General features: G+C 39.5%; 1 protein-coding gene and 1 pseudogene across 5 annotated transcripts in view; one reads left to right on the plus strand and one right to left on the minus strand.

The window, feature by feature from the left end:
• Positions 1 to 20237, plus strand: part of ANKRD12 (ankyrin repeat domain 12) — a 165704-nt gene that overhangs the window by 13774 nt on the left and 131693 nt on the right. The gene's annotated exons all lie outside the window — the stretch shown is intronic.
• On the minus strand, positions 6108 to 6864 carry LOC119046775 (ATP synthase F(0) complex subunit B1, mitochondrial-like; annotated as a pseudogene).

The raw sequence follows: 20237 nt of genomic DNA on the forward strand, positions 1-20237 counted from the left end.
GAAACATCAATGTGTGATTGCCTTTCATGCGTCCCTAACTGGGAACCTGGCCTGCAACCCAGGCATGAGCCCTGACTGGAAATTGCAGGCTGTTGCTCAATCCACTGAGCTTACACCATCCAGGGCCTAATCTTTGATTTTTTTTTTTAAAGTTTTTTTTGTTTATTCTTAGAGGGGAAGGGAGGAGAAAAGAGAGGGAGATAAACAATGATGTGTGAAGGTTACGTCAATCGGTTGCCTCTCCTACGGCCCCACATGGGGACCTGGCTCACAACCCAAGCATGTATCCTGACTGGGAATCAAACTGGTGACCTTTTGGTTTATAGGCCAGCACTCAGTCCACTGAGCCACACCAACCAAGGCTAAGCTGTCATTTTTACGTGCGTAGAAAGAAAGAATTTGGAGTGAAATTTTTGAAATCTCTTATTCTGGAATCAGAATTAGAAGGATAAGAGATCTTCACTGTCACCTAGCCTAACTTTACTTTTAAGAGGAAATGGAAATATTGAGCAGTGATGAAGGTTAACCAAAAAGTTAGTGGTATATGTCAGAGTAGAATAATTCTATTAATAACCAGTTATTTTATAGTAACTCATAAGGATCATTGAATTTTGTTGCTGTGATTTGATCCTTTATTAGTTGCCTGTATTCTTAACAGTTTTGGCGAAAGCATTTTTATTCCTACAGCAGCTGCAGCTGAGTGAAAGCTGGTACAGGAAAAATGTTAGAAATTCCCATTCCATCTTTATGGTTTAGCCCTTAATGTGTTAAGTAGAATGTATAATTGATAAGTTTACAGGACAGTATTTGAATTTTTTTATTACATGCACCAAGAACTGTGCTAAGACATCATTTAGTTCTCATATCCTTAATACTTGAGCTTTATAATTTCATAACAGGTGAAGAAATTAACTTTAACTTTGTTTTCGGATGGATTTAATCTAAAGTGCATGTTCTGGGGACTTCTGGACAAAATGGCAGACTGAGTGAACTCCTTTCTTTCAAATATGTGGAAATGATAGATAAAAATAAAACATTTGAAAAATACACACTGAGCTTCAAAGCCCAAAAAGTGAACCTGCAGGTGCCATTTTTTAGATAAGAAAAACTAAGTCACAATAGAAAACAGAAATTGAAGCCCTCTCCTATAAGGAAAATAGACAGATACTTCTTAGTGAGCTTTGATGCAGTATTGGGATCTGTAGCCCCAGGAATGGCAGGGAGCTAAGCCCAGACCAGGAAGAATCTGAATTATTCATGAATAGGGCCTTTAAAAAAGGGGAGTTCATCTACCAATCTGTGTTTATATTTCCTGATATAACTTCTTCCTATCCTTTTAATTTCAATCTTCTAATATCTTTTTGTGCTCTCTTTAACAAAGTGTGTTGCTGAATCTTATTTTTATCCTGCTTACAGACTCTTATATTTTGATTGACTTCAATCTACTCTAATTTATTGTATAACCTATATTAGAAATTATCGATATTCTGTTTGCTATCCTACCTATTTTCCATAGTCATTTTATTACTCTTAAATATACATATGTATATATACATATTTATGTAATGAATTTTTTGGACTGTAAGATGCACCAGGCCATAAGATGCACCTAGGTTTTAGAGGAGGAAAATAGGGGAAAAAATTTTGAAGCAAAAAATGTGGTAAAATATTTAATAACATAAATAACATAGGCTGTCACCCCCCACCCCCACGAGCCAGGTATGCTATATTCGGACTGTAAGATGCACCCTCTTTCCTCCCAAATTTGGGGGGGGTGTGACTTATAGTTCAAAAAATACCATATACGCTCTTGTGTATATATGTACTAGGTCTGTCCAGAAAGTATTCAGCCACACACTATGAAAAAGAGACATTTATAAGGAAGATACAAGATACATTGCACACAGGACAATGACACCTCAGTCCCCTTCAAAGTGGGCACATTGGGACCTCACACAGTTCTCCCAGTTGCCATCAGCTGCCCCGCAGTATTTTCCTGAATCTCACTAATGGACAGAAATCTCTTCCCTTTCTTTTTTCTTTTCTTTTTCTTTTTTTTTTTTTAAGATTTTATTTATTTATCTTTAGAGGGTAAGGGAAGGAAAGAGGGGGAAAGTTATCAATGTAAGGTTGCCTCTCGTGTGTCCCCTACTGGGAACTGGCCTGCAACCCAGGCATGTGCCCTGACTGGGAACCGAACCGCGATCCTCTGGTTCATAGGCCCACACTCAATCCACTGAGCTATACCAGCCAGGAGAAATCTCTTCCCTTTCAAAGGTGATTTTAGTTTTGGGAAAAGCCAGAAGTCACAGGGAGCCAAATCTGACCTGTAGGGTGGCTGAATCACCTGGTTGATTTGATGTTTCACCAAAAAACAATGCAAGAGATGTGACGCATGAGTGGGTACATTGTTGTGATGAATCTGCAGATCACCAGTTGCCCATAGCTGTAGCTGTTTTCATCGTATTATATCTCTCAACCTATGAAGAACATTCAGGTAGTGCTCATTTATTGTTTGGCCTGGAGAAGTGTACTCATGATGGACAACACCTCCCAAATCAAAAACACAGTTTACATTTTTTTCCTATTTAAGAGATTCCACCATAATTTTATTCTTTTTCCTCTTTTTAAAAAATTGTTGTTCAAGTATAGTTGTCTCCATTTTACTCCCACTAATCACCCCATCCCAGCCATCCCCACCTCTCACCCTTGATCCTAACCCCTTTTGGCTGAGTCCATATGTCCTTCACACAACTTCGTTGATGACCCTTCCCCTTTCCCTGACCCCTCCCCCATTATCCTCTTACACCTCCCCTCTGGTTACTGTGAGTTTCTTCTTAATTTCAACATCTCTAATTATATTTTGCTTGCTTGTTCATTTGGTTGCTTAGGTTCCTCTTATAGGTGAGATCATACGGTATTTGTCTTTCACTGTCTGGCTTATTTCATCAGCATAATGCTCTCCAGTTCCATCCATGCTATCGCAAGGGTAAGAGCTCTTTTTTTCTTTCTGCTGTGAAGTATTTCACTGTTTAAATGTACCATATTTTACTTACTGATCAGCTCATTTACTGATGCGCACTTAGGTTCTTTCTAATGTTTGGTTATTGTAAATTGTGTTGCTATGAACATTGGGCTGCATAATTTCTTTTGGATTGGTGTTTTAACATTCTTGGCTATAATTCCAGCAACAGAATTGCCAGGCCAAAAGGCAGTTCCATTTTTAGTTTTCTGAGGAAATTCCACACTGTTGTCCACAGTGGCTGCACCAGTCTGCATTCCCGCCAACACTGCACTAGGGTTCTCTTTTCTCCACAACCTCTCCAGCACTTGTTTGTTGTTTATGATGTCCATTCTGACCATTATGAAGTGATATCTCATTGTGGTTTTAATTTGCAGCTCTCTGATGGCTAGTGATGCTGAGCATCTTTTCATATATCTCTGAGCCTTCTGTATGTCTTCCTTGGAGAAGTGTCTGTTCAGGTCCTTTACCCATTTTTTAATTGAGTTGTTTGTCTTCCTGGAATGGAGTCATGTGAGTTCTTTATATATTTTGGAGATCAAACCCTGTCCAAGATATCACTAGCAAATATATTTTCCCATACAGTTGGTTCCCTTTTCATTTTTCTGATGTTTTCTTTAGCCATGCAGAAGCTTTATTTTGATGAGGTCCCATTTGTTTATTCCTTTATGTCCCTTGCCATAGGGGATATCTGAGATTTTCTCATCTATCTTCTCCTCTAGGACTTTACGGTGTTGTGACTTATATTTATGTCTTTTATCCACCTTGAGTTTATTTTTGTGTATGGTGTAAGTTGGTGGTTCAGTTTCACTTTTTTGGCATGTAGCTGTCCAGCTCTTGCAACACCATTTGTTGAAGAGGCTATTTTTACTTCACTTTATGCTTCTGCCCCCTTTGTCAAATATTAATTGACCATAGAGACTTGGATTTATATATGAGTTCTCTATTCTGTTCCATTGATCTATGTGCTGTGCCTGTTCTTATGCCAGTACCACCAGACTGTTTTGATTATTGTGGCCTTGTAATATAGTTTGATGTCAGGTATTGTGATCCCTCCTACTTTGTTCTTCTTTCTCAGAATTGCTGCACCTATTCGGAGTTGTTTATGGTTCCATATAAGTTTTTGAAATGTTTGTTCTATATCTGTGAAATATGTCATTGGTATTTTAATAAGAATTGATTTGAATCTATAAATTGCATTGGGTAGTGTGGACATTTTGATGATGTTAATTCTTCCAATCCATGAACATGGTGTATGCTTTCATTTGTTTGTCTCTTCCTTAATTTCTTTCTTCAGTGTCATGTAGTTTTCTGAGTATAGGTCTTTTACCTCCTTTATTAGGTTTATTCCTAGTACTTTATTTTTCTTGTTGTTCTATCAAATGGGATTTTTCTCCTGATTTCTGTTTCTGATATTTCTTTGCTGGTATACAAAAATGCCTTCAACTCTGAGTATTGACTTTGTATTCCACTGTCTTGCCAAAGTCACTTAATAGGTCGAGTTGTTTTTTTGGTGGAGTCTGTAGGATTTTTTATGTACATTATCATGTCATCTGCAAACAGTGACAATTTTGCTTCCTCCTTTCCAATTTGGATTCCTTTTATCTCTTAATGTCTAGTTGCTATGGCTAGGACTTCCAATACTATGTTAAATAGAAATGGTAAAAGCAGACGTCCTTGTCTTGTTCCTGATCTTGGGGGAAAAGCTTTTAGTTTTTGCCCTTTGAGTGTGATGTTGGCTCTAGGTTTCTCTTATATGGCTTTTATTATGTTGAGGTATGCTCCCTCTACTCCCACTTTGCTGAGTGTTTTTTATCATACATGGGTGCTATACCTTATAAAATGTTTTCTCTGTATCTGTTGATATGATCATGTGATTTTTGTCTTTCCTTTTTTTAATGTGATATATTACATTTATTAGTTTTCAATTATTGTACACCCTTGCTTCCATGGGATGAATCCCACTTGATTGTGGTGTATGATATTTTTAATCTATTACTGGATGTGGTTTGCCAATATTTTGTTGAGGATTTTAGGGTCTGTGTTCATCTGCTGTATTAGCCTATAGTTTTCTTTCTTTGTTGTGTCTTTATGTGTTTCAGGATTAGGATGATACTGGCTTCATAAAAAAGAGTTTGGGAGTCTTCCCTCGTCTTGGACATTTCAGAATAGACTGTGAAGGATAGGGGTTAGCTGTTCCTTAAATGTTTTGTAAAATTCTCCCATGTGTTCGATCCAGGGCTTTTGTGTGCCAGAAGGTTTTTGTTTTTTTGTTTTTCCTTTTTTTTTGTTTTTTAAGTACAGTTATATCCATTTATGCCAGGAGTTTTTTGATTACTGTTTCAGTTTCATCAGCTGTTAACCTGTCTGTTCAGGCTCTCTGCTTTTTTTTTTTCATTCAGTTTTGAAAGGTTATATATTCTAGACATTTGTCCATTTCACCAGTTTTCAAATTTCCGGGCATGTATTTCTTTGTAGTAATTCCTTACAATCCTTTGCATTTCTGTAGTATCAGTTGTAATCTCTTTTATTTCTGATTTCTTTTTTAATTTGGGTCTGTTGGTGCATATATGTTTATAATGTTTATGTGTTCTTGATGGATTCTTGAGTATTATGAAGTGTCCTTCTGTGTCTCTTTTTATGGCCCTTGTTTTGAAGTATGTTTTGTCTGTTTTAAAACAGACAAAGCAATACTTAAGTATTGGTAGAGTGGCTTTTTTCTTGTCCATTTGCTTGGAGTACATATATTTTTTTCCTTGTTCAACTGTCACTTTATTGTAAGACGACAGAATTAATTACAAATTTAAATGATAACTTGATAATCTTTCATCGGGTACCAAATGTTATTGCAAGCCTGCTGCTTATTCAAAAATGACCATCAGACAGTTCAAAATGTGGAGCAAGGACAAGAAACATCTCCCTGGCCAACAGACTGTTTTAATTCTGCCATTGGATGGAACTTGCACTTTTCATTTTTAGGTGAGGTGAGTTGGATGGACTCCAGTAGAAGGTGACACAGAAAGCTTTTGTCATAGCCTGGCTTCCACTCAAGTGTCTCTGGCTGTGTCAATTTAGATCAATTCATTTACATAACTGGCTGTGCTTGGGCCTTCTTTGAAAGCAGCTTTAGATCTGCAGTGCATTTGGTGATTGTCTCCTTTTCCTGCTATGCACCACGGGATTCTCCACCCAATTTATCATGTGCTCTTGCTCCTTCTGACGCACCATCAGTGTTCTGCATTGAGATATGATAGTCCAGGCGATTCTTTACTTCCTTGTATGCTCTATGCAGCCTTTCCCAGTAAGTGACCTCCAAGGCAATAGCAATATTATTCCTCTGGACATTGAAAAGATAATGGTGCTTTTGAACCAGTGCCTGCTGTGACTTTTCCAGATCAGTTACATCCTGGATGTCTTAGATGGGAGCCTGCTTCACTTCTTCTAGTTGGAGGACTGTTTGCTCATTGAGTTTATCAGCAAATTCCCCAGTAGAGGTGCTGTATTTTTTAACCATAAAGCAGCCCTATGGTTGATATGGCCAAAATGGTCTCTGGAGTGACCATGTATATTTCTTTGGACAGGATATATATGATAAGCCCAGTTCTGAGCACATAGGGTCCTGTTACACTGGTTTTAGGATAAAAGAACTGGAAGAATTCCTCAGGGATCAGCCCGTGGTGAACTTTTCCTCCATATTCTGGAAGAGGTAGTACAGGGGCAAAATGTGGCTATCCACCGCGGAAGATCCTTTTTGCCTGCCACACCCCTGGCCCAAGGAGGGCTGCGTTCTTTAGAGAGGGGCCTGGTTCACCGACAGCAGAAAGTACTACTCAACACAGCATGGTCAGTGAGGGTCTGCTCAGAGTTCTTGGCATGGTATCCCAGTGACCCGGATGAGAGAATCTCTCAGGGGCAGGAGCAAGATGGTCCTGCTTGGAATATTTTTTTCACTTTCAGCCTGTGTATGTCTTTTATTCTGAGGTGGGCCTCTTGTAGGCAGCATATGTATGGGTCATGTTTTCTTACCCATTCAAGTACCCTGTGTCTTTTGACTGGATCATTTAATCCATTTACATTTAAGGTTATTATTGATGGGTACTTATTAATTGCCATTTTACCCCCTTGGATACCTGTGCTCTTTCTCTCTCACTCTTCCTCTTTTCGAAGCAGTCCCTTTAGGGTGTTGCAGTGCTAGTTTGGCAGAGATATATTCTTTGAGCCTTCTTTTGTCTGGGAAACTTCTTATTTTCCCATCCTTGTTAATCAAGAGCCTTGCTAGGTAGAGTAGTCTCTGTTGCAGGGCTTTGCTTTTCATTACTTACAATGTATCTTGACGTTCCCTTTTGGTTTGTAGTGTTTCCTTCAGAAGTCAGCTGCTAGCCTTATTGGAGCTCCCTGTTTTATGTTAGTTCCTGTTTCTCCCTTGCTGCCTTTAAGATTCTGTCTTTGTATTTGAATTTTGCCATTTTAGTTATGTGTCTTAGAGTGGGCCTCTTTGGGTTCGTCTTCATTGGAACTCTTTGTGCTTCCTGGATTTGTGTGACTTTTTCTCTCATCAGATTAGAGAAGTTTTCTATCACTACTTTTTCAATCAGGTTTTCTATCCCTGGCTTTTCTTCTTTTCCTTCTGGTATCACTGTGATATGGATATTCTTGTTTTATGTTGTCCTGCGGTTCCCATAACCCCTCTTTGTTCTTTTTGAGTCTTTTTTTTCCTTTCCTTGCTCTTTCAGGGAGTTTTCTTCTACCTCGTCCTCCTGCTTGCTAATTTGATCCTCTGCTTCATCAAGCCTCCTTTTGATTTCTTCTACTGTGTTCTTCAGTTCAGAAATTGTATTCTTCATTTCCTCTTGTCCCTTGTTGATAGTTTCTATGTCCTTTTTCATGTTGACATAGTTTGCAGGAAGTTCCTCATAGTTTCCCTGTACTTTCTGGTAATTCTCAGTGAGCTCATTGAGCTTCCTTGTAACCATTGTTTTGAACTATGAGAGTTGGCTTGCCTCTGTTTTGTTTAGTGTTCTTTCTGAGGATTCCTCCTTTCCTTTTGTTTGGGAGTCGTTTCTTTGTCTTCCCATTATTTGTGAGACTCTTCTTATTTGTCTCTGTTTCTTAAATTGATGTGATTTGACTTCCTGAACTTGCTGAAATGTGAGTTTCTATGGTAGTAGCACCTGTGAGATTCAGGGTGCAGTTTCCTTTATTTCTGGAACTAAATGCCCTCGGAATGCCCTTTATGCCATTTATGTTGGCTCTCTGGGTGTAATTGATTTTGATTGTTGTTGGGTTGTTCTTTGGTTGTCCTTCCCGCCAAGTGGTTGACTGAAGGGCACTCTGTCCATCACGTCTTGTATGCTGTTGTGCAGTCAGGTTTTGCTGAATATGATTCTTCTGTGTGTCTGAGGTTATAAGTTTTCTCTCTTGCTATTGTTGGTTATTTGTTCCAGGTGATTTCTCCTCAATTTACTTGGAATGCCAGATTGGCCCTGGGAGGAGGTTAGTGTGGCTTCCACTCACTCCACTATCTTGCCTTTCCCAATATGGTTTTGATCTTGCTGTGATTTTGCTGTAACTTCACTGCGCCTACTTTGTGGATAGAGAACCAGGTGACTTCAGTTGGGACAATGACTAAGCCTTTGTTTCCAGATCATAGCAGTAGACCCACAATTCATGTTCAGTTATGATCTCTGAGGAAATGTGGTTCATTGGTAGCAGTTTGAATCTCATTAGCAACAGCAGCATGATGTTCCTTCTACTGTGGTAGCAAAAGCTGAGGAATGAATTTTGCCATGACATGTTTCATACCCAGATCCTGCATCAAAATCTTGGATACAGTTGTTTTTGGAATCCCTATATTAGTCTCTAGTTCTTGCACTGTCGATCAGTGATCTTTGTTCATTGCAGCCCATAGACATTCAACATTTTCAGGTGTTCTGCTTGTTGCAGGCCTTCTAGAACGTGGATCACTTTCAACAGATTCTCAACCATCTTTGAAGCATTTGCGCCACACTTTTATTTGAGCTGCACTCATTTGTTGTCCAGACTCCTTCTGAATCATCTGAATAGTTTCTGTGGAGGATTGTTCAGGCCTAACACAAAATTTGATGCAGATCCATTGCTCTGTTTGCTCAGTTATTTGGAATGTGACATGCTCAGTGAACAGCATCTACTGCTTCTCCCGACTAGTCCAGTGAAGTCATCATTGTTCATGCAAATGCATTCCAGTCCACTCCCCTTGGCTACTAGGTAACAATGATGTCGCAAAAACCATTCTCATTATATTAAGTGTTTGGACTTTTTCTGGACAGATCTCATATATATGTTTGTGTATTACATATATGTGTGCATATGCATATATGTGTGTGTATTCCTCCAAAGAAAAGTACCTTAATGACTTTCTCACTTATCTGTAGTCTCCTTCACCCCATCCCTTTACCCCTCAGTTTTCCTAGCAGGTATGTTGACGTTCTATAGAATGTTAGTTCTGGATTGTTAGGGGTGTTTCTCAAGTGTCTAATGTTCTTTTTTTACTTTTTTATATGAAATACACTTTATTAGGTTAATCATACACTCTTACTCCCTTCCATCACATATTGTCCTCATGTATTTCTTTTTTGTTTTTTTTATTTTTAAATTATAGTTGATATTCAATATTGTATTAACTTACAAAGTCATCACCCTGACAAACCTAGAACCCATCTGAAACCATGTGGAGTTATTACTATATTACTGACTATATTCTCTAGGCTGTGTTCTACATTTCTATGAGTACTCTGTAACTGTTAATTTGTACTTCTAAATTCTTTCACCTTCCCATCCAATCCCCAAACCCTATCTCAAATGGCAACAGCCAAAGTGTTCTATCTATGAATCTGTTCCTTTTTTTGCTTATTCATTTTTTAGCTTCCATGTGTAAGTAAAACCCTCTGGCATTTTTCTCTGACTTATTTCATTTATCACAATACCATCTAAGTCCATCCATTTTTTTGTAGATGGCAATATTTCATTCTTTTTTATGGCTGAGTCATATTCTATTGTATATGTACTTTGCTTCTTATTCATCTATTCATGCATACTTAGGATGCTTCCATATTTTTGCTATTATAAGTAATGCTGCAATAATCACATGGATATATATGTCTTTTCAATTTAGTGTTTTGTGTTTCTTTGGGTATATACCCAGAAGTTGAACTGCTGGATCCTTCTTTGTCTCATGTTATAGCCTTTTTTTATAGCCTGCTTTGTCTGTTGTATGTATTGCTACACTAGCTTTTGATTTGTTTCTATTTTCATGAAATCTTTTTTTCCATCCTTTAACTTTCAGTCTGTGTCTTTCGATCTGAAGTCTCTTACAGAGAGCATGTGTAAGGGTCTTGTTTTGTTATCCACTAAGTCACTGTATGTTTTTTTACTGGAGCATTTAAGCCATCTGCATTTAAAGTAATTATTTGCCCTGTCTGACTAGCCAAGTTGGATACAGCATCATCCCAGTATACCAGGGTGCAGGTTTTATGCACACACAACAGTCAAGCATTTTCTTGCCTGGAAAACTCTGTATCAGTCCTTCAATTCTAAATGATAGCTTTGCTTGGTTGAAGGTCCTTGTAGCATTACTTTGAATACTTCTTTTTTAAAAAATATATTTTATTGATTATGCCATTACAGTTGTCCCATGCCCCCTCAACCCTGCAAACCCCCTCCCTCCCATATTTCCCCCTTTAGTTCATGTGCATGTGTCATAAGTTCTTTAGCTTCTACATTTCCCACACTACTCTTGCCCTCCCTATTTTCTCCCCACTGTCTATGCTACTCATTCGCTGTACCTTCTCCCCACCCCTGCTCCTCCCACTCCCCTATTGCTAACCTTCCATGTGATCTCCATTTCTGTGGCTCTTCTCCTGTTTTAGGTATCCACTTAGTCTGCTTTTAAGTGTGCTTGTTAATAACTGAGTTTGATGTCCTTTCACTGTTCATATTTTTTATCTTCTTTTTCTTAGATAAGCCCCTTTAACATTTCATATAATAAGGGCTTGGTGATGATGAACTCCTTGACTTTGATCTTATCTGAGAAGCACTTTATCTGCCCTTCCATTCTAAATGAAAGCTTTGCTGGATAGATCAATCTTGGTTGTAGGTCTTTGGATTTCATGACTTGGAATACTTCTCTCCAGCCCCTTCTTGCCTGTAAGGTCTCTTTTGAGAAATCTGCTTACAGTCTGATGGGAACTCCTTTGTAGGTGACTGTCCCCTTATCTCTTGCTGCTTCTAGAATTCTCTCCTTCATTTTCATCTTGGCTAATGTAATTATGATGTGCCCAAGGACATATGATATGTTCCTTCTTGGGTCCAACTTCTTTGGGACTCTCTGAGCTTCCTTGACTTCCTGGAAGTCTATTTCCTTTGCCAGATTGGGGAAATTCTCCTTTATTATTTGTTCAAATAAGTTTCCCACTTGTTGCTCTTCCTCTTCCCCTTCTGGTACCCCTATAATTCGGATGTTGGAACGTTTAAAGATGTCCTGGAGGTTCCTCATCCTCTCCTCATTTTTTTGAATTCTTGTTTCTTCCTTCTTTTCTGTTTGGTTGTTTCTTTCTTCCTTCTGGTCCATTCCATTGATTTGAGTCCCAGTTTCTTTCCCATCACTATTGGTTCCCTGTGCATTTTTCATCATTTCACTTAGGGTAGCCTTCATTTTTTCATCTAATTTGCAGCCAAAATTAATCAGTTCTGTGAGCATCCTGATCACCAGTGTTTTGAACTGTGCATCTGATAGGTTGGCTCTCTCTTGGTTGCTTAAAAGTACTGGCTCTGGGGCTTTGATTTGTTCTGATTGAGCCATTTTTGGTCAGGTCAAGCCTGTTATGTATGAGTGGTGGACAGAGCCTTAGGTGTTCGCCAGGGTGGGCAACCCAGTTACTGGGTTGTGATGCTGTATGTGGGGGTGGGGTCAGAGAGGGAACAATGGTGCTTGCTCCACTCTCTCTCAGATTTCAGTATCCTCTGTCGCTTCCCACAAGCCAGCACCTTTTCAGTTGGTGCTTTTATGCTTTATTTCTTGTCTCTGTGGCCCTGGGTTGCACGGTCTGTCTTGCTGCCCATTTTTGTCTAGTTTATCTGCTTGCGAATGTGTGGCTGTGGTCCGCCCAGAGCTCCCGAGTCTGGCTCTCACTGCCTTTTCCTGGCTTGATCCCTCTCTGCTGGCTGCCAGCTCTACCCCTCTGGTTGAATAGTTGTTGGACTTCCATACAGTCCCATTTTCTGTCTGTTCTGATTGTGGGTTTTTTTTTTCTAAATCTTTGTTGTCCTTAATTTTGGTTGTGCAAGGAGGCATAGTGTTTCCACCTACACCTCCATCTTAGCCGGAAGTCTGAATATTTTTTGACAGTCTCTTCTTACCTGCAAAATTTCTGTTGCGAAATCAGCTGGCAGTCTTTTTGGAGCTCTCTTGTAGGTAACTAACTACGTTTCTCTTGCTGCTTTAAGATTGTCTCTTGGTCTTTAATCTTGGCATTTTAATTATGTATCTTGTTGTGGGCCTCTTTGGATTCATCTTGCTGAGGATTGTCTGCTTCTTGGACTTGTATGTCTTATTGCCATCACCAAGTTAAGGAAAGTTTTCTGTCATTATGTTTTCAAATTCTTGCTGATTACATATTTTCCGCTTACTTATGAATTGCTAATTTGATTATCTGCTTTATTTTCTGTACTATTTATATTTAGTGATTCTCCATTTAGTTAATGTATTCTTCATGTCTCATGGCTTCATTTTTAATGTTTTCAGTGTCCTTTTTTAAGTTGTTTTATTTCTCACTAAATTTCTTGAGCATTCTTACAGCATTGTTTTTAATTCTATCTTGTTGATTGCTTGCATCCATTTCATTCTTTTCCTGAAGTTCTACTCTTTCATTTGGGAGATTTTCCTTTGTTGTATCATTTTGGCTGCTCCTGTGTGTTTCTTTCTATGTATTAGGTACAGCTGCTATGTCTCCTGGACTTGGTGTAGTAGCCTTATATAGTAGGTGCCCTGTAGGGGCTCAGTGACACTTGAGTCATTAAGTCCCTAGTCACTTAGTGACTCCCTGGTCATTAAGCTGGGGGCTTCAGACGCACCCCCCGTGTGGGCTCTGTGCGCTGTCCCATTGTAGTTGAGCCTTTATTGCTGTTGGCTTATAAATGGGAGAGACTGACACCCAGGAAGACAGGCTGTAACTGCTTTGCAGGAGCTGCTGTGCAGATCCCGACCCCATGGAAGAAGACATACTTCAGCTGTGCTCAGATACCTGTCGAGTCTGCCCCTTGAATGTGTTGCTCATAGAGGTGGTTGGGTTATAATCTAGCATGGTCTGAGGCTGTCCATCTGCGGCACTGGCTCTATGGCCCTCTGCGAGGTGCAAGGTTAAACACCACATGTGCCCTACCCCAGGGCCATTTCAAATGACCTACAGAGTCATCTGCAGATAGCTGCTACTTTTGCTGGGCTTAAAGGTGCCTAGGAGAGGCCAAGCTGCAACCTGAGGCTGGCTGCCACTAGTGCCAGGTTTTTGGCCACTTAGCAAGTGGTTATGGGGTACACAGAAACTAGCTGCTACTTGTTTGAGTGATTTTAGTCCACAGCTTGATCCAAAACAGATTTTTTTTATGGAAAAGCCACTGGAAACAATTGGGTATACTCATATTTGGGCCGGCTGGGTCTTGGAATCACCTGTGTTGGGTGAACAGTGTTAGCTTCAGATACAGCACTTGGTATCAGGCTCTGTAGGTGGAGGGCTCAACAAAGGAAAAGTGGCTTCTGCCTGTATTTATGTCTTGGAGAAAACTGGTCCAACCCTCATCCTGCATGCAGCCAGACAATTCAATTTCTCCCCATTTGTTTAGTGTCTTTCAAGCTACTGCCCCAGCCCTGGGGCTCAGAGCAAGTGAGTCTGAGTAAGTCAGTGCTCAGGCCTTTTAAGAGGAATGCGTGGGTGTCTAGGATTTCTTTGTCTCATTCAGCCACAGTCTCCCCTGGTTTTTACAACCAGAAATTATGGGGAGTTCTCTTCCTGGGACTTGGAACCCTTAGCTAGGGGTTCTGATGTGGAGATGGGATCCCTTGTTCCTTAGGGGACTTCTGCATACAAGGTATGATACCAGCCTGTTCTGCATCTCCTACCCTTCTACCATGTTCACATGATTTCTTCTTTATATCCTTTGTTATAGGAGATCCGTTCAGTTAGATTTCAGGCATTTTGAATGATGGTGGTTATATGATTTAGTTGTAATTTTGATGAGGTGTAGGAGGCTTCAAGTATTCCCCATCACCATGACCAAAACGATTTCAATTCTTGAGTACCTACTTAAAAGCAATTTTCAAACAAATTGTTTATATATAAACACTTTAAAGTCTTTCTTACACCTGAAATTATCATTAATTAACTCTCTCTTTTAAACAATAGTTTATTTTTGGAATTGTGGCTAAGATGGAGGCATAGATAGATATACATTGCCTTGTGGCACAGCCGAAAGGACAGAAAACATTAAAAACAAAAACAATCACAACTGCCAGAAAATTGAACTTTATGGAAGTCCAATAACCAGGGAGTTAAGAAGAAACATTCATTGAGACAGGTAGGAGGGGTGGAGACAGGAAGAGGGGGCAGAGAGGAAACGTGGTGAGGTGGCAGCTGGAGGACCAGGTGGGCAAAACAGACAGCTCACCCAATGGTTCCAGCCTCAAGAACTCACCGGAAAAGCTCACCGGAAAAGCCTCAAGAACTCGGGCTGTAAAAATCTATGGGGTTTGAGGGGGCGGGTGAAACTCCAAGCCTCACAGGAGAGTTTGTTGGAGAGGCCCACCAGGTCCTAGAACATACACAAACCCACCCACCCCAGGAATTAGCACTAGAAGGGCCCAACTTGCTTGTGGGTAGTGGGAGAAGTGACTTAAAAGCTGGCTGAGAGCAGAGCAAGCAGCACTGTTCCTTCTCTGACTCCTCCCCCACATACAACACTACAACACAGCAATGTGGGTTTCCTTGCCCTGGCAGATACCAGAGGCTCCACCCCTTGCAGTGTAACAGGTGTGCCAAAACAAAGAAATATGGCCCAAATGAAGGAACAGATCAAAACTCCAGAAAAAGAACTAAGGGACCAGGAGATAGCCAGCCTATCAGATGCAGAGTTCAAAAAACTGGTAATCAGGATGCTTACAGAAATGGTTGAGTATGGTTGCCAAATAGCAGAAAAAATGAAGGCTATGCAGAGTGAAATAAAGAAAAATATACAAGGACTTCTGCCAAGATGGAGGTGTAGGTGGAAACACTTTTGGTCCTTGCACAACCAAATCTAAAAACAACAAAGTTTTAACAGCAATAAACGCAATCAAACCACACAGAAAATTGATAATACGGAGTCTGAAAACAATGAACTGCTTAGCTACACTGGTGAGAGGGGCAAAGCCAGCAGCGGAGCAGATTGGGCAAAAAAGATCCCCAACCCGGGCGGTGCGCAGGCAGCTGAGGGCACGGATCCCAGGTGCCGGCTAGCTATGGGCAGACACAGGGAAGAGGCGCAACTGGCTGTCTGTGGTCGGTCGAGCATTTGCACGCAGATAAGCCAGTGAAGAGATGAGCATTGAGACTGCAGGGCGACAGGCTCCCACATTTGCACTCAGATAAACAGACGGGGGCGAGCAGTGAGGCGGACTGGGCGAGTGGAGAGGACTGCCATTGCTCCCTCTCTGACCCCGTCCCCACATACAGCATCAAAAACCAGCGACCTAGGTGGCCCTGCCCCACCCATAAGGCTCCCATTCTCATACTTAATGGGTGCGAACACACCAAAAATGGCTCAAGAAGATCTCAAAGCCCCAGAGCCCATAAATCTAAGTGACGAAGAAATAGCAAAACTTTCAGATGCACAGTTCAAAACACTGCTGATCAGGATGCTCACAGAACTGGTTGATTTTATTCACAAATTAGAGGAACATATGAAGGCGAAACTAATTGAAATGCAGGGCAATGCCCAGGAAACCAGTAGTAATAGAAAGCAAACTGGGACTCAAATCAAAGGAGTGGACCAGAAGGAGGATAAAAATGACCAACCAGAAAAGAATGAAGAAATAAGAATTCAAAAAACTGAGAGATTTAGCAACCTACAGAACATCTTTAAATGCTCCAACATCCGAATTATAGGGGTACCAGAAGGGGGAAAGTAACAGCCACCAGTGGAAAAGTTATTTGAACAAATAATAAAAGAGAACTTCCCCATTCTGGCAAAGGAAATAGACTTCGAAGAAATCCAGGAAGCTCAGAGAGTCCCAAAGAAGAGAGTCTCTTCTTGGACCCAAGAACAAACACACTAAGGCACATCATAATTACATTAGCCAAGATTAAAATGAAGGAGAGAATCCTAGAAGCAGCAAGAGAGAAGGGGACAGTCACCTACAAAGGAGTTCTCATCAGACTGTCAGCAGATTTCTCAAAAGAGACTTTATAGGCAAGAAGGAGCTGGAAAGAAGTATTCCAAGTCATGAAATCCAAAGACCTACTTCCAAGATTGCTCTATCCAGTAAAGTTTTTATTTAGAATGGAAGGACAGATAAAGTTCTTCTCAGATAAGACCAAATTCAAGGAGCTCATCATCACCAAGCCCTTATTATATGAAATATTAAAGGAAGATAACTTACCTAAGAAAAAGAAAATAAAAAAGATGAACAGTGAAAAGACAGCAAACTCAGTTATCAACAGCCACGGCTAAAACGAAAGCAAATTAAGAGAACAGCTAGATCAGGAGTGAACCATAGAAATGAAGATCATGTGGAGGGTTAGCAACAGGGGAGTGGGAGAAGGAGAAGGGGGAGAGAAGGTACAGAAAATAAGTAACATAGACAGTAGGTAGAGATTAGATAGGGGGGAGGGTAAGAATAGGGGAAATACAGAATCTAAAGAACTTGAGACATGTGTTCATGAAGTAAAGGGGGGAATGGTGGGGGAGGGTTGTGCAGGGTGGAGGGGACAGAAATAGAACAACTGTAATGGCATAATCAGTAAAATAAAAAAATTAAAAGAAAAATATACAGGGAACCAACAGTGACAGGAAGAAAACTGGGGCACAAATGAATGATTTGGAACAGAAGAAAAAATAAGCATTCAACCAGAGTAGACAGAATTCAGAAAAAATTAGAACAGGCTTAGGATCCTCTAGGACAACTTTTAACATTCCAACGTCCGAATCATAGGGGTGCCAGAAGAAGAGGAGGAAGAGCAAGAAATGGAAAACTTGTTTGAAAACATAGTGAAGGAGAACTTACCCAATCTGACGAAGGAAATAGACTTTAGGAAGTCCAGAAATCTCAGTCTCAAAGAATTTGGACCCAAGGAAGCACACAACAGGCACATCATAATTAAGTTAACCAAGGTTACAGATAAAGAGAGAATCTTAAAAGCAGCTTGAGAAAAGGAGTTTCCATTAGACTATCAGCTGATTTCTAGAAAGAAACCTTATAGGCAAAAAGGGGCTGGAAATAAATATTCCAAGTCATGAAAGGCAAGGACCTACATCGAAGATTACACTGTCCAGCAAAGCTATTATTTAGAATGGATGGGCAGATAAAGTGCTTGTCAGGAAAGGTAAAGTTAAAGTAGTTCATCATCACCAAGCCCTTCCTTATTATATGAAATGCTAAACGGATTTATATAAGAAAAAGAATGTGATCAAAACTATGAACCATAAAATGGCAACAATCTCATAACTAGCAACAACTGAACATAACCCTTCCCCCCCTCCACTAAGCAAACAACTAGAACAGGAACAGAATGACAGAAATGGAGATCACATGGAATGTTATCAGCAGGGAGGGGAAGGGGGAAGAATGAGGGAAAAGGTACAGGGAACAAGGAGCATAAATGGTAGTACAAAATAGATGGGGAGGTTAAGAATAATTTGGTAAATGGAGAAGCCAAAGAACTTACATGTAAGATCTATGGACATGAACTAAGGTGAGGAATGCTGGTGGGAGGGGGGGGTGCCAGGCAGAGGGCAATAATTAGTTTGAAATTCTTTTTCTTAAACATTTTGAAAAGATACTGCATTGTTTCTTGCATCATATTGCCTTTTGGAAGTTCCGATATCAGGTGTTTTTTTCTTTCTGTTTGTGTACCTATAGTTCCTCTCTAGAAGATTCTGAATTTTTTTCTTTGCCTTTTACAGTTTTTAATGTGTCTGGCTGGATATAGTTCCCATTTTTGTTATGTTTGGCACTTGGAATCATACTTAGTCCTTCAAATATTTATCGAAAGTCTGTGTTTTACTAAGATTTACTCTGGATACTTTAATTTGAATTTAATGTATTTTATCATTCTTTCATTTTGCTGAATTATTGGTTATTTTTTCAAGTATTTTGTTGTCTTTTTTTCTGTCTGCAGATTCTGTTATATGGATTCTGTCACATCGAACTTCTCCTTTTCTTTTAACTTTAGTATTTTCCTTTTTGTTTTTGCACCCCTTTCTAATGCCTTCTGCAACTATCCTTTACGTGACTTTTGTAGGTCACTAATTTGTTCTTTGGCTTTTCCATTCCATTATATACCTAATCTGAAGAGTTGTTCATTTGAATCATTATTATTTCATATTTTTTGTTTGTTTTGTTTAGTCCTACTGCATATCAGCATATTATTAGTCTTATCTCTGAGGTTTTTAAATGCTCTAAGAAAATATTCATATGTATATTCCATTAATTCCCCTTCGTATTGGTGGTTTAGTTTGAGTTTAGACTTTATTCAAGATCATTGAGAAACCAATAAATTAAGCAGGGCAGCAATATCATCTGTTCAATTGATTTTTTTTGAGGAGTATCACCTGATATTTAGTTTTTTTAAATTCTCACCCGAGGAGATGTTTATCAATGAGAGAGACAGACAAGACAGGCACAGATACCAATGTGAGAGAGAAACATTGATGTTACTTCCTATATGTGCCCTGACTGGAAATTGAACCCTCAACCTTTTGATGCACAGGACAGTGCTCCAACCTACTAAGCCACCTGCCCAGGACTTTTTAGTTTTAAAAGATATTCTCACTGCTCTCTGTAGAATATATATGGTGGGGTGGAAGGTATAAGGGAGTAGGAGGAAGGGAGGATTTGAGTAAGAATAGTAGCAGAAAGATTTTGTGTGTGTATGTCTGTGTGTGTAGTAGCGTATTCAAGTGATAATGGTGGTTTGAGATTCAGAAATGATGGGCAGCAATTGAGATGGAAAGACATGAATTTAATTTGGAATATGTTTCAGAGATGGAGTCAACATTTCTGAATTTTTTATTTAAGTGATGATGGATGGTGGTGACATTTATTGAAATAGGTGGGTATGGAGGAGGAGGTTTGACAGGAAAAATCAAGAATTTTCTCTGGTCTTTTTTTGGTTTATATGCCTATTAGACATTCCTGTGAAGATGTCAGATAAGCAAGTGGATGTACAAATATGGTGTTTTAGATACGGACTAGAGATGCAGATTTGGAAGTCAGTGCCACTTAAAGTGGTGTTTAAAGCCATGACACTAATTAGATCACTTACGGAGCATGAGAGAATAGACAGGGTTCCAGGATTAAGTCCTGAAGCACTACCAACATTTGTAAATTCTGCAGAAGAGAAGAGATTAAGAAAAACAGTATCTTTTAAAGGCTTATTTTATCATTTATATAATTTTCAGCATAATAATTTACTATTTTTAAGCCAGATTTTTATAAATGGATATTTAGATTTCCCCCCTAGTGTTTTGGGCATACAAGTAACATTTTAGTGATTGTATTTGTGTATTATCTTAGGGTTGTTTTTTTTTCCTGTATTAGAGATAGGAAGGGAAAGAGAGAGAAACATGGATTTGTTGTTCTCCTTACTAATGCATTCATTGGTTGATTCTTATATGTGTCCTGACTGGGGAATCAAACCCACAACCTTGGCACATCAAAACAAAAGTCTAACCAACAGAACTACCTGTTCAGGGCTGTTTAATTTATATTTAAATGGCTTTGCTAAATTTATCACCATCAGCAGTGTATGACTCCTCTGGTTGTATGAACACAGCCTTAATTTTCGTCAGTCTTTTAAGTAAAAAAGTCATCCTGTTATTTTGTAGTTTTAAAATTAGGACTGAGATTGAATATTTTCATAGGTTTACTCAACATTTGTATTACTCATTCTTTGAACTGCCTCTTCATGTCTTCTAATTTTTGTGTGGTATG

The sequence above is a fragment of the Artibeus jamaicensis genome, unplaced genomic scaffold, assembly GCF_021234435.1.
Source record: "Artibeus jamaicensis isolate MK-2021 breed Jamaican fruit bat unplaced genomic scaffold, CSHL_Jam_final contig_511, whole genome shotgun sequence".
NCBI classification, from domain to species: Eukaryota; Metazoa; Chordata; class Mammalia; order Chiroptera; family Phyllostomidae; genus Artibeus; species Artibeus jamaicensis.